The sequence below is a fragment of the Mus musculus genome, chromosome 18 (assembly GCF_000001635.26).
Source record: "Mus musculus strain C57BL/6J chromosome 18, GRCm38.p6 C57BL/6J".
NCBI lineage: Eukaryota > Metazoa > Chordata > Mammalia > Rodentia > Muridae > Mus > Mus musculus.
The window spans coordinates 33,115,275-33,129,371 of NC_000084.6; the positions used below are offsets into that span (position 1 = coordinate 33,115,275).

A 14,097-nucleotide genomic window follows, 5' to 3' on the forward strand; every position below is an offset into this window, starting at 1 on the left:
ATTAAGTTAATCCTCTGAAGTGAAACTCTATGATATCTTGACTTCTATAAAGGATGACCAGTCACGGTGAGAACCATGTCTTTTACACCCTGGGATCCCAGCATCTGCACAAGGCACTTTTCTAGAATGGTCTTACGCCAAGCAACACAGACCCTATCCAGGTCTTGCTATATACATTTTAGAGACCAAATAACTAGGGATCAGAGAAGCACCTCAGCTTCCATTCAATCACGCAGCTTAGAAGTCTAATAGCAAAGAAGACTCAATCCAAGCCTGGGGTCTTCCAAAGCCTATGACTATTCTATCACGTCATGCTCCTTGTGCATGAGCTATTGTTGATAGTCTTACTTCAAAATAAAACCCCAGAATGTTGTCTGACATTATTTCTGTGTACATCTCCTTTTCTGTCACCATGACAGAGTACAAAATCAACTTAAGGGAGAAGGTGGCTTATTCTGCTTCTCAGGTCGAAGGTAGCATATGTCATGAGAGAAAGTCAAGGCAACAAGAGCCTGAAGCATGTGGTCACATTGTGTGCGCAGTCCCGAGGTAAAGAGTCATGCGGGGGTGCTGCTGCTCAGTCCTCTCTGTTCCACATCCCAGGAGCTCAGTCGGGACACAGTGCTAGCAAAGGTAGATAGTTAATGCCATTGAGATAATCCCATACAAATATGGCCAGAGGTCTGTCTCCCAGGAGATTCTGGATTCCATCAAGTTGACAATTATAGCTAAATATCAAATTGTCCTACTAAAACATTAGATTAATCTGAGAGCTGATATGCATATACTCGTTTTAGATATGGATATTTCAAGTACATCTCATTATGTGGTTTTATGATTACATGCCAAGCGAATGTGTACTCTGATTCTGAGCAGCTACATCACATGCTTTGTGTAAGAGCTTGGATATAAAGGAAATGGTGGAGGTGAGATAGTTGGAATGTACATGGGAGACTTGGTTATTATCTTAAGATGAAGCCTTGGGAACATGCTAACTTTCTAATAGAATGGAACCTACATGAAGCAGGTGAGATCCTTGGAAAAGGGGATGCGTGTTCAGAAGAACATTCCAGAGAAAGCCCTGGTGATGTTACCAGGAGTCTAAGAAACTTGTTAGGGTAAGACTAGCACCTTTCCTCAGAAGCAGAAAGAATGGTAAATGATGCAGAAGTCAAAGTCCCACGAGATTAGATAACTTGGAGAAAGAGTAAGTTAAAGGAACTCCTGCCCTGACAGATTCGATTCTACCTTACTTAGATAGTGGATCTTTGCCCTTTCATGGATGCTGGTAAACCGTCTGGGCCTCCTGGGTTAGAGGGAGAAAGGAAGTTTTGTTTTCCCATCATAGAAAAGGTCATAGGTAGCAACAAGAGCAGCAGGCTTTCCTTTGTCCTTCCTTGGGGCCAGTACAGCAGATCCTAGGGCTGCCTGCATACAAAGCGTGGCATGTTACAAGAGAAGAAATAAGGCAGATGCCACCAGCTGTTGACTGAACAAGCAAAATGTACAGCTAAATATCGTCCTGTCAATAGAAACTCGCTGCAACACAGAAGAGCCTCAGATACTCTGCTGGGCAAAGCAAACACGGATGACTGTAGTCTATAGTCTCCATTATGTGGGATTTCCAGGAGAACTGCATGTTTCCTGGTACAGCAGGGCAGGGGCTTGCTTGGGCAGGGAGAAGGGGGCAGGGAGGGGAGCAGGGAGAGGGGATGGGGAGAGAGAGCAGGGAGGGGAGCAAGGAGAGGGGGCAGGTTGGATCATAAACAATTGGACAGTTAATGGACTGCTTTTCCGTTGTTGTTGGAGCCGTGGTATTTTTTCCCCTAACAATGTCTGATGGAGAAGAACACTTGGAGAGAGAAATGGTGATGTATAAAAGTGAATGGACTGAGGCCAGAAGTGTCTGTGGAGGCCTGAGTGCCCACTAAGGTAGAATGCTTATTTGTAGGTTGACCTGGGTCAGTGGCTTTCTTTCCCATATTCCGTTTTTTTTTTTTTGTTTTTGTTTTTTTTGTTTTTTTTGTTTGTTTTTTCCAGACAAGGTTTCTCTGTGTAGCCCTGGCTGTCCTGGAATTCACTCTGTAGAACAGGCTGGCCTCGAACTCAGAGATCCACCTGCCTCTGCCTCCCAAGTGCTGGGATTAAAGGCGTGGGCCACCACTGCCCGGCTCCCATATTCTAAAAAGGTCTTGACATCACTTATTTCTTTGGGCTCATCTCTGCCTTTTCAATTATGTCTCTCTCTCTCTCTCTCTCTCGTTTTATTTATTTATTTTATGTATGTGAGTACTCTATCTTCATGTACACCTGTATGTGAGAAGAGGGTATCAGAACTCCTTGTAGATGCTCACAAGCCACTGTGTTGGCACTGAACACAGAACCTCTGGATAAGCAGCTAGTGCTCTTAACTGCTGAGCCATCTCTCCAGCTCCAAGTGCTTTCTTCTTAATCTATTTCCAGAGTCCTTTTCCTTTATCCATCTCTCAGGTTCCACCTTTCCCTTAAACATTTACATTACTGTTAGGTTAGCCACCCTGGCCACCAGGTTATCAGTGAAGAGGGGAAGCGAATTAATGGTCGGCTGGGGGTGTTGACTGGGGTTCCCCATTGTCACTGCTCATCCACCAGGGCTCAGATGAACTCATCAAGTTTCTATGCATCCTAAGTTCTAAGTTTTGTCTCTCTCAGCCCCAATCCTCTGCGAACTGGCTAACCACGAACCTAATCAGTACCGATTTCTCCTCCTTCCTTCTCCTTCTTTCTTCTAGCAGTTCTCAAACATCCCTCTGCCTATTTATTTATTTATTTATTTATATGTATGTATACAGTATTCTGTCTGCATGTATGACCACAGGCCAGAAGATGGCACCAGATCTCATTGTAGATGGCTATGAGCCGCCACGTGGCTGCTGGGATTTGAACTCAGGATCTCTGGAAGAGCAGTCAGTGCTCTTAACCTCTGAGCCATCTCTCCAGCACACCTCTGTCCATTTTTATTTATTGCTTCTGCCCTCTGTAACCTTAACATCTCCTTTTCCATAGCAAAGGACTCCCCTATCATTAAAGTGTCCTCTTCTTCATTTCGAAGCAAGACTTTAACCATGGAAGCCCAAAAGCTACTTGATTATTTTAGTTCAAGTAAATATGTTTTTAAATATGTCCAACATATCCACTTACAACCTGGCATCTCCCCACCATGCTGGCTGGCTTCGTTACCTGCTTTATTTCTCTCATGTTAACGCTCCTACATTGCCTCCATGTCCAAGGAACTCAAGTTTGGGAAAAAGAAAGGAAAACTGATTTGGACTCAGATATGTTTAATGTTGTCAGCATCTTCCAAATGAAATTATACTGACACCAGTAAAGAAAGCCACAATATAAAAATATTTGAAGTAAAACTAGGACTCTTATATGTGGAACTAGAAATTATCAGGTAGAGGGTAGAGGCAAGGGCCTTCCCAGGCAGAATCATACCCAAAGCACAGTGCCCTGGCAGGAGGTGGGGTGGGTAGTGTGTTTCTTAGTCTCCATTTCAAATGCTGAGCCAGGCAGAAAGCAAACAGTGGTGAGATATTTGTCAAGTGAACGGTCGAGTGAACAATGTGCTCTCCAGCAATTTATAGAGAGCCTCCGTGTCAGACTTTTCATCTCTAATATGAAAGAATTGGGCCAGAGATCCCTTGGGCCCATCCCCAAGCCTGCACTTTGGTTTGCCCTTCTCCTTCTCCTGCAGGGCAACTCTCCAGCCAGTGCCTACATGGACCCACAACCTGCTCCCCTCCCTAGAGCTCCCACACCACAGGTGCTAGTGGTAGCTTTGAAACTGCTTTTTGAATATAAGAGTTTAACCCTCTCTGGTTCTTGAAGAAAGCATATAAATGAAGATGCCGTCAATGAAATGTGCAAACGTGGCAAATGAAGCCCATAATGGAAACCACATTTATGCTGAGACACAGAAATATCCACTTTAATCGACTATTATATGTCACAGCACGGTGATGTGCTGTTATCCACTGAGATTTGATTCCTGAAGCTCACGTTATTTGTGGCTTTTATCTTACGACACTCGATCCTCCGGCGCACATTTTCATCGGCTCAATGTCTTTTTTTCCCATGAACCTACAGCTACCTGATAGCCCAGTCATTTGAGAAAGAGCTGTGATTGGTGCTCAGGGCAGTAGGGCTGCTAATCTGTGTGCCAGGAAGTCTGAGGCCTTGGAACAGGATTTGTGCTGTTCATCTGCAGTGCCTCTGTTAACTGCAGCCATGGAGATGCGCTCAACTCAATTTGAGGCAATTACTCTGAGAGGATCAGATGCACCAGAGTCATGCATTATATCAGGTCCTCAGAGAGAAATACGTGCTGCCCGTATTTTCTTATCCTACATTTTAAAAGAAAAAAAGATAAGAAGAAAAATAGATCAACTATGTAGAAGTGGCCAGTGTGGACCAGAGCCGCAAAGCAGCAAAGTAGACAACACAGTACTTAAGGAAGGAAGGCTGTTAGGGGCCGAGGATATTGCAGCAAAGAGCCTAGGGAAGGTGCCCCGTGCTCCTTTTCACTCTCTCATCCTGTAGGAAGTGTAGTCTAGGGATAGATTGTCGTAAAGATACTGGGAGACGTTTTGTTTTAGCTCTGAGCCTTCTAGCCTAGCTAACAATGGAGTGGTATGGAGTTGTGTCATGAAGACCAGTCATATGGCTTGGGCCTTTGAAAATGATCTTAAAATTCTGGTAGCAACTTAACCACTTTCCAAATATTTTATAGAGCATGAAAATGAAAGTGCTTCAATATCGAGACAAAAAATGGGGGCAAAATTATTTCCTTTCTTTTTTTAATCTCTACTGCCCTCACAGTGATTGAATACTTTCATTATTTCTGAAAATCAAATTCATTGGTATATTTTGCATAGATCTATAATCCCTTGACTTCCCAGTCATGTTCAATTTCACTGCCATTTTTAATAAGGTATCAGCTAACGTATATAGTGGAATGCATGTCACTTTATGAAGCAAGCTTTCTGTGTTGCTGAATTTGAATCATTTTGATATTGTTTAAAATAAGTTTCAAAAATTTACAGTCTTGCAGTCACATCTAAATGGTGTAGATTTGAACTTAGAACCCTCCTGTTTACTGGGTTTCTCTCAAGAAGCAATGACAATGTCTCCAGGACTAGGGCTGAGATGGCTGGGATGGCTGGGATGGGTATCACTTCTGGTCCAGTGCATTTGCTCGTGGTGATAAGAACACCTGCCAAGGGATTGTCCAGATGGCCTCAGCCTGAAATTTTTCTGACATCCATTCATTTGGCGATTAGTCATGATGCTGTGAATAATTATTGATAGACTCCTATGAGCAGTGCTTGCTGCCAAGTTCTGTGAATGATTCAAGTCCCACAGCGGTTCTGTCCACACATCACCTTCATCTTCCTTTGCTTGGCCATTAATATCTTCATTTATCATCAGAGTTCTGTTATTAACCAATATTTGTCATAAAGAGTTTGGTGCTATTTACCTTAACTAGTCTGTCTCAAGCTTTCTGGGCAGTCAGCTCAACTTATAAAATATTTATAATGAAGTGTCTGAAACTCAGAAACATAACCCGGTGACAAAGATTAAACATTGCCTGAGAACAAAATTCCTTTTAGCCAGAGGATTCCAGACAAGAAACAGAGGAAGGGTCATAGGGACCAAGATAAACCATGGAGAATAAGGTTGAGGTGAGGTAGAAGATGCCGCAGAAATTTGTATCTTTGCTGTGTGTACCTGTTTAAGAGATGCTTCTGCTCCTCATTAGAGAACTGATAAATCACTCCATCACATAAGCTCTGACTTAACATATCATATTTATTTATGTATGAGTATATAGATCCATGATAATTCCTTTACTATCTGTAATCTCACATGGACCAAATCAAACTTAATTCTCTTTACTTCCAAAAAGTACCAGGCTTGTGTTACACAGGAAGGTGTATTGTTGAATAATTCTACCCATCCTCATTTTCTATTTCTTCTGTAGCCTTGTTTACATTTTTTTACAATGAAGAAAACCTTTAATAGTAAATCCGTTTGTAAATCCAATGAGCATGACATCAAAATCTACTCAGTAGTGACGAGGTCCTCTGGTAGATGACATCACCATGTGGAAATATACACAGGAGAGTCAAGAATAGTATATAGAAGAATGATGGCCGAGGAAGGGAAAAGGCTCGCTCATACATCTACATGCTTACAGGAGACAAGCAGTAACCTCTAAATGTGCAATTTCTGTGACATAATTATCTTACCTTACTGTCCAACTTATAAAAACTCCACTTATTCATCAGCGCTATTACTGGGCAGACACGTTTCCTAGTTTTATTGATCCCATACCCCTCATTCACTCTCAGCCCTATTCCCTCCCCTTTTGACATCTAGGAAACTTAGGTTCACTTTTCAGGTCTAATCTGAGACATCTGTCTTCCCACAAGAGGTCTAACCTAGATTACTACCTTTCTCAGACTTCTCTAGCCAGCCTCCCCACCCCCAATGCTTGCATCACAGCATTTGGTTAGACCATTGATTGCTCTGTTTACTTATATAAGAAAGAGCCCATCTGTGCAAAGAGCATGTCTCACTTGCTCCTGAGAACCCTACACACCATCGTCACTCCATATGTTTATTAAATGAGTAAATGCAACTGTCTGAATGTTAGATGAATTATTTTACTGGTAGGTCACTCCTCCATCCAAACAGTTCTGGAATATCCAGACAAGTCTTTGTTCTGAAACCCAGATACTGCACTAGTTTATGAATATTGCTAAAACAAAATTCCTTAGGCTAGGTGACTTATATTCAATAGAAATTGAATGTACATTTCTTGAGTCTAGGAAGTGCAATATTAAGATGTCAGTGATCAGCATCTGGTTAGGGGCTGATTTCTGAATTTCTGAAGATGTTTGCATGCTATGTTTCTATGTGGTATAAAGGGTAACATTTCCTCTATAAGAGCACTAATCTCATTTGTGACAGCCTCACCCTTGTGATCCAGTTATCTACCAAAGTCTCGTCCACTTCCTAACATCTGATTCCTTAGACAGGTCCATAAGCCATTAGGGTTTGACATACAAAGTTTTAAAGCATACAAAGATTCAGTTCATACCAGGAACTTACCTCTATATTATACTCAAATAAATATACATAAACACTTCACTTAGGTCACAGCTTGAAACTTACACCAAAGTACAATAAAGAAATTCTAACTGGTAGAGTATTGCGTTTCCAAATGTACTGATATCTGTAAGGACTGTGTATTTGATAGACAACTAGAAAGAATAGTGCATAGTTGTGTAAGCCTAATTCTCTTAACCATGGAAGGGTGCCACAAAACAGTTGTGATAAAGCTCTAATCTGAACAAATGAGCATGAGGGAAATAAAAAAAAAATTGAAGGTCATGAAGTAAATTATTTTACCATCTTGGGGTAAGATTAAAAGGTTTCAAAGAAAGCTAATTATCAGTTGTCATTCTCCATCACCTTTGTAACAATTCTCTTCTTCAAACATAACTATAGGAAGCCTGATATTGCAGGTAGAGTGTATAGGGAAGCCATCTGTCACCTTTGTGATGATGACATCACAAACTCTACATAAAGCACAAAGTGGAGAGGCGGTGACATGGTAGTGAAAATGCTCAGCCTTCTCTGTCACGGAAAACCCTTTTCTTTTTTCTCAGACTTCTGTAAACTTCATTCATTCATTCATTCATTCACTTTACAGCCTGATCGCAGCTCCCCTCCTTCCCATCCACCCTCAGACATCTTCCTCTTCCACTCTGTATCACCCCACTCTGGAACATCAAGTCACTGCAGGATTAGGCACATCCTCTCCTACTGAGGCAGGGCAAGCCAGCTCAGTTAGGGTAGGTCCACAGGCAGTCAACAGAATCAGGGACAGCCCCTTCTTGACAAGCTGCACATCTGCTACATAAGTGGGGAAGCCTAGGTTCAGCCCATGTATGTTCTTTGGTTGGTGGTTCAGACTCTGAGAGATCCAAGGGCCCAGGTTAGTTGACTCTGTTGGTCTTCCTGTGGAGTCCCTGTCATTTTTGAGGCTCCCAATCCTTCCCCTAACTCTTCCACAAGACTCCCCAAGCTCTATTTAATGTTTGACTGTTGGTCTCTGCATCTCTTTCCATTGGCTACTGGGTGATGCTTCTCAAAGAACAGTTACACTAAGTTCCTGTCTACTGGCAAAACAGAGTATCTTTAATAGTGTCAGGGATTGGTTCCTGCCCATGAGATGGGCCTCAAATTGGGCCAGTCATTGCTTGGCCATTCCCTCCTTCTTTGCTCCATCTCTGTCCCTGCACATCCTGTAGGCAGGACACATTTTGGTGAAGGTTTTGTGGGTGGGGGGCATCCTGCCTGGCTACAAGAGGTGGCCACTTCAGGCTCCATATCCTCTATTGCTAGGAGTCTCAACTAGAGTCACCCCCATAGACTCCTCCCAGCTTCCCAGGTTTCTGGCACATCCTAGAAATTCCCTCCCCCCACAACCCTCTGCCTCTATTTCTGTTCTCTCTCCCTGACTCTCCCTACACTTGATCACTCTGCTCCTCTCTGTACCCTCTCTCACCCAGTTACCTCATTCCATCTACTTCCAAAGTCTATTTTATTTATCATTCTGAGTAAGATTCAAAAGGCCTTCTGGGCCCTCCTTGTTATTTGGCTTCTTTGGGTCTATGAATGTAGGATGGTTATCTTGTATTTTATGGCTACTGTCCACTTATTACTGAGTACATACAATGCATGTCCTTTTGCTTCTGGGTTATCTCACTCAGGACATTTTCTAGTTTCATCCATTTGCTTGCAAAATTCATGATGTCCTGTCTTTAATAGCTGAGTAGTATTCCATTGTGTAAAATAACCACATTTTCTTTATCCATTCTTCAGTTGAGGGACATCTGGATTGTTTCCAGTTTCTGGCTATTACAAATAAAGCTACTATGAGTATAATTTAGCAAGTATTCTGTGGTATGGTGGAGCATCTTTTGGGTATATGCCCAGCAGCACTATATCTGGATCCTGAGGTAGAATTATTCCCAGTTTTCTGAGAAACCACCAAATTGATTTCCAGAGTGTTTCTCCAAGTTTGCCTTCCCACCAGCAATTGAGGAGTCTCAGAGTTGTCAGCATGGGCTGTTCCTTGAGTTTTTGATCTTAGCCATTCTTATGGATGAAAGATAGATTCTCGGAGTCATTTTGATTTCCATTTCTCTGATGACTGAGGACACTGAATATTTCTTTAAGTGATCTCAGCTATTTGAGATTCCTCTTTTGAGAATTCTCTGTTTATCTCTGCATCTCCCTCTTAAAATCTGGGTTATTGGTATCTAAATTCTTGAATTCTTTATATATTTTGGGTATTAGCCCTCTGTTAGATGTGTGTAGAGTTGGTGAAGATAGTTTCCCATTTTGTCGGTTGCCATTTTGTCCTATAGACTATGTCCTTTTGCAGAAACTTTACAGCTTCATGAGGTCCCATTTATTAATTGTTGATCTTAGTGCCTGAGCTATGGGAGTTATGTTCAGGAAATTGCTTCCTGTATCAATGTGTTCTAGGCTATTCCCCACTTTCTCTTCTATTAGATTTCGTTTATGCAGTTTTATATAGAGATCTATGACTTATTTATTTATTAGGTAAATGGTGTTCTGGCTGCATGTATTCCTGCACACTAGAAGAGGACACCAGATCTTATTATAGATGGTTATGAGCCACTGTGTAGTTGCTGGGAATTGACTCAGGACATCTGTTAGAACAATCACTGTTCTTAACCTCTGAGCCATCTCTCCAACCTCATACTTAAATTTTAAATGTTCAAAAAATATAGTCTAAGAAATGATTTCAGGACCAGTGAGTTACCTCCGCAGATAGAGTCTTGCTGCCAAGTCTGACCAGCTGAGTTCAGTCCCTGGAAGTTGTTCTCTGACTTCCACAGAATGTCACCGCCCCACATACATACCCCAACACACTAAATAAATAAATAAATAAATCTTTAAAATAAATTATTTCAATAGAAGCTTTTGAAAGTCGACCTAACTGCCTAACTTAGTCATGAATTGGAGAACATATATAGTGTTGTAAGGTAATATTCATAAGAATGATTTTAAAGAAGCAAATAATAAATACCTCAGGGGTATAATCTAGGATTTGGAGGAGTGCTTATGATCATATATATAGGAAAAACAAAATAAATTTTAAGTGTCTAGATGATAAAACAATGGTGCATATTAGAAGATTTTCTCCTCATCCCTTTAAAAGATTGAGTTTGTGTTTTACCATTTTTATGGATAGGAGGAAAATAATATCATTAAAAATTGAAATGTATCTTTTTGATAGCTTAATAGCTATAGTATTTAAGAACTTTTCTTATGTTCTTTTATTTTTATCATAACAGTTCTATTCTACATTTCTTCCTCCTTTATCTCCCAATTTTGAAACATTTTATAAGTTTTTAATTCAGTTATTACCATCAGCTACTTTAAGAATGCATAGTTTCTGCTGTTATATTTAAAAGAAACAAAAACAAAATGAAGTTACTTTCTGAAAAGTAACTACCAAAGTTTCATAAATTTCATTTAAAGATAAATTCTAATAACCAGAAATTTAACATGTTCACGAACTTGGAAAATTGCAATGGGGTGTATTAAAAATTTGTTGGATACACAAATAGCGCCAGGAGGGAGTAAACCTCTCAGGAGTGTGGACAGGACTGTGAGTGTGGGGAGGATCACCACTGGTGCTTAGAGGAACCCCCTCAGAACCCTCAGGACACACAGGAACCAAGAGGGTGGCCTGGGACGGAACAAGAGTCTTCAAGACTCCATCTGTGCCCAGAGCTGATCTTATGCCACAGAGCTACATATACAAATACCACCAGGAGAGAGCTGGTTTCCCAGGAGTGCCTACACACCTGTGAGCACAGGTAAGGCCACCATTTCTCTTCAAATTCCTGGCCCAAGAGGGACACTCACAGAGCCATCAGGACAAAGGAACCAAAGATCAGCTGGGGACAGGATCTTTCTGGTGTCTGCCTGCACCTCAGAGCTGACCCTGTACCACAGCTCTCCACACCCAAATTCCTCCTGGAGAGAACTGGTCTCCCAGGAGTACTTACACACAGGCTTGCAGGAAGGACACGCCAAAGTGAGAGACAACAAAACCTGCTAACACCAGAGATAACCAGATGGTGAAAGGCAAGTGCAAGAATTTAAGCAACAGAAACCAAGACTACTTGGCATCATCAGAACCTAGTTCTCCTACCACAGTAAACCCTGGATACCCCAACACACCAGAAAAGGAAGACATGATTTGAAATCACATCTCATGATGATAATAGAGGAATTTAAGAAGGACATAAATAACTCCCTTAAAGAAATACAAGAGAACACGGGTAAATAGGTAGAAGACCTTAAAGAGGAAACACAAAAATCCCTTAAAGAATTACAAGAAAACAAAACCAAACTGGTGAAGGAAATGAACAAAACCATCCAGGATCTAAAAATGGAAATAGAAACAATAAAGAAATCACAAAGGGAGACAACACTGGAAATAGAAAACCTAGGAAAGAGACCAGGAGTCGTAGGTGCAAGCAACAGAACCAGAACACAAGAGATAGAAAAGAGAATCTCATGGGCAGAAGATACCATAGAAAACATTGACACAACAGCCAAAGAAAATGTAAAATGCAAAAATCTCCTAACCCAAAAATCCAGGAAGTCCAGGACAAAATGAGAAGACCAAACCTAAGGATAATAGGTTTAGAAGAAAGCAAAGATTCCCAACTTAAAGAGCCAGTAAACATCTTCAACAAAATTATAGAAGAAAACTTTTCTAACCTAAAGAAAGAAATGCCCATGAACATACAAGAAGCCTATAGAACTCCAAATAGATTGGACGAGAAAACAAATTCCTCCTGTCACATAATAATCAAAATACCAAGTGTACCAAACAAAGAAAGAATTTTAAAAGCAGTAAGGGAAAAAGGTCAAGTAACATACAAAAGGCAGACCTATTATAATTACACCAGACTTCTCACCAGATACTATGAAAGCTAGAAGTTCTGGGCAGATCTCATACAGACCCTGAGAGAACACAAATGCCAGCCCAGACTACTATACCCAGCAAAACACTCAATTACCATAGATGGAAAAATCAAGATTTTCCATGATGAAACCAAATCTGACAGTTTCTTTCCAAAAATCCGGCCCTACAAAGGATAATAGATGGAAAATACCAACACAAGGAAGGAAACTACACTGCAGAAAAAGTAAGAAAGTAATCTTTTTTCAACAAACCCAATAGAAGATAACTACACAAACATAAAAGTAACATCAGTAATAACAGGGAGCAACAATCACTATTCCTTAGCATCTCTTAACATTAATGGACTCAATTTCCCAATAAAAAAACATAGACTAACAGACTGGATATGTAAACAGGACCCAGCATTTTGCTGTATACAGGAAACACTACCTCAGAATAAAGGGCTGGAAAACAATTTTCCAAGCAAATGGTCCCAAGAAACATGCAGGAATACCCATTCTAATATTGGATAAAATAGACTTTTAACCAAAAGTTTTTAAGAAAGATAAGGAAGAGCACTTTAGACTCATCAAAGGAAAAATCTATCAAGAACTTTCAATTTTGAACATTTATGCTCCAAATGCAAGGGCACCCATAATTCTCAACTGAGGAATGGCCGAATGGCCGAGAAGCACCTAAAGAAATGTTCAACATCCTTAGTCATCAGGAAATGCAAATCAAAACAACCCTGAGATTCCACCTCACATCATGCAGAATGGCTACTATCAAAAACTCAGGTAACAGCAGACACTGGTGAGGATGTGAAGAAAGAAGAACATTCCTCCATTGTGGTGGGATTGCAAGCTGGCACAACCACTCTGGAAATCAGTTAGGTGGTTCCTCAGAAAATTGGACATAGTACTACCTGAGGACCCAGCAATACCACTCCTGGGCATATACCCAGAAGATGCTCCAACATGTAATGAGGGCACATGCTCCACTATGTTCATAGCAGCCTTATTTATAATAGCCAGAAGCTGTAAAGAACCCAGATGTCCCTCAACAGAGGAATGGATACAGAAAATGTGGTACATTTACACAATGGAGTACTACTCAGCTATTAAATACAATGAATTTATGGAAGTCTTAGGCAAATGGATGGAACTACAAAATATCCTCCTGAGTGAGGTAACCCAATCACAAAAGAACACATATGGTGTGCACTCACTTATCAGTGGCTATTAGCCCAGAAGCTCAGAATAACCCAGAATACAATTCACAGATCACTTGAAGCTCAAGAAGAAGGAAGACCAAAGAGTGGATACTTCAGACCTTCTTAGAAGGTGGAACAAATGCTATGGGAGGAGTTATAGAGACAAAGTGTGGAGCAGACACTGAAGGAAAGGCCATCTGAAAACTTCCCTACCTGGGGATTCATCCCACATACAGTCACCAAACCCAGACACTATTGTGGATGCCAACAAATGCTTGCTGACAGGAGCCTGGTATAGCTGTCTCTTGAGAGGCCCTGCCTGAGCCTTACAAATACAGAGGTGGATGCACTCAGCCAACCATTTTACTGAGCACAGGGTTCCCAATGGAGGAACTAGAGAAAGGACCCAAGGAGCTAAAGGAGTTTGAAGTCCCATAGGAGGAACAATAATATGAACGAACCAGTACCCTCAGAACTCCCTGGGACTAAACCACCAACCAAAGAGTACACAAGGAGGGACCCATGGTTCCAGCCACATATGTAGCAGAGGATGGCCATTAATGGGAGGAGAGGCCCTTGGTCCTGTGAAGGCTCTATGCCCCAGTGTAGGAGAATGCCAGGCTAGGAAGCAAGAGTGGGTGGGTTGTTGAGCAGGGGTGGGGGGTGGGGATAGGGGGTTTTGGGAGGAGAAATCAGGAAAAGAGATAACATTTAAAATGTAAATAAAGAAAATATCTAATTAAAAAAAGAAAAAAGATTTGCTGTACTTTACAAATATGATACTGTGATTATGCTATGATTTTTAAAAGATTTATCA

General features: G+C 41.1%; 1 protein-coding gene across 6 annotated transcripts in view; it reads left to right on the top strand.

The window, feature by feature from the left end:
- Camk4 (calcium/calmodulin-dependent protein kinase IV) overlaps nucleotides 1-14,097 on the top strand; it is a 260,827-nt gene that overhangs the window by 180,334 nt on the left and 66,396 nt on the right. The gene's annotated exons all lie outside the window — the stretch shown is intronic.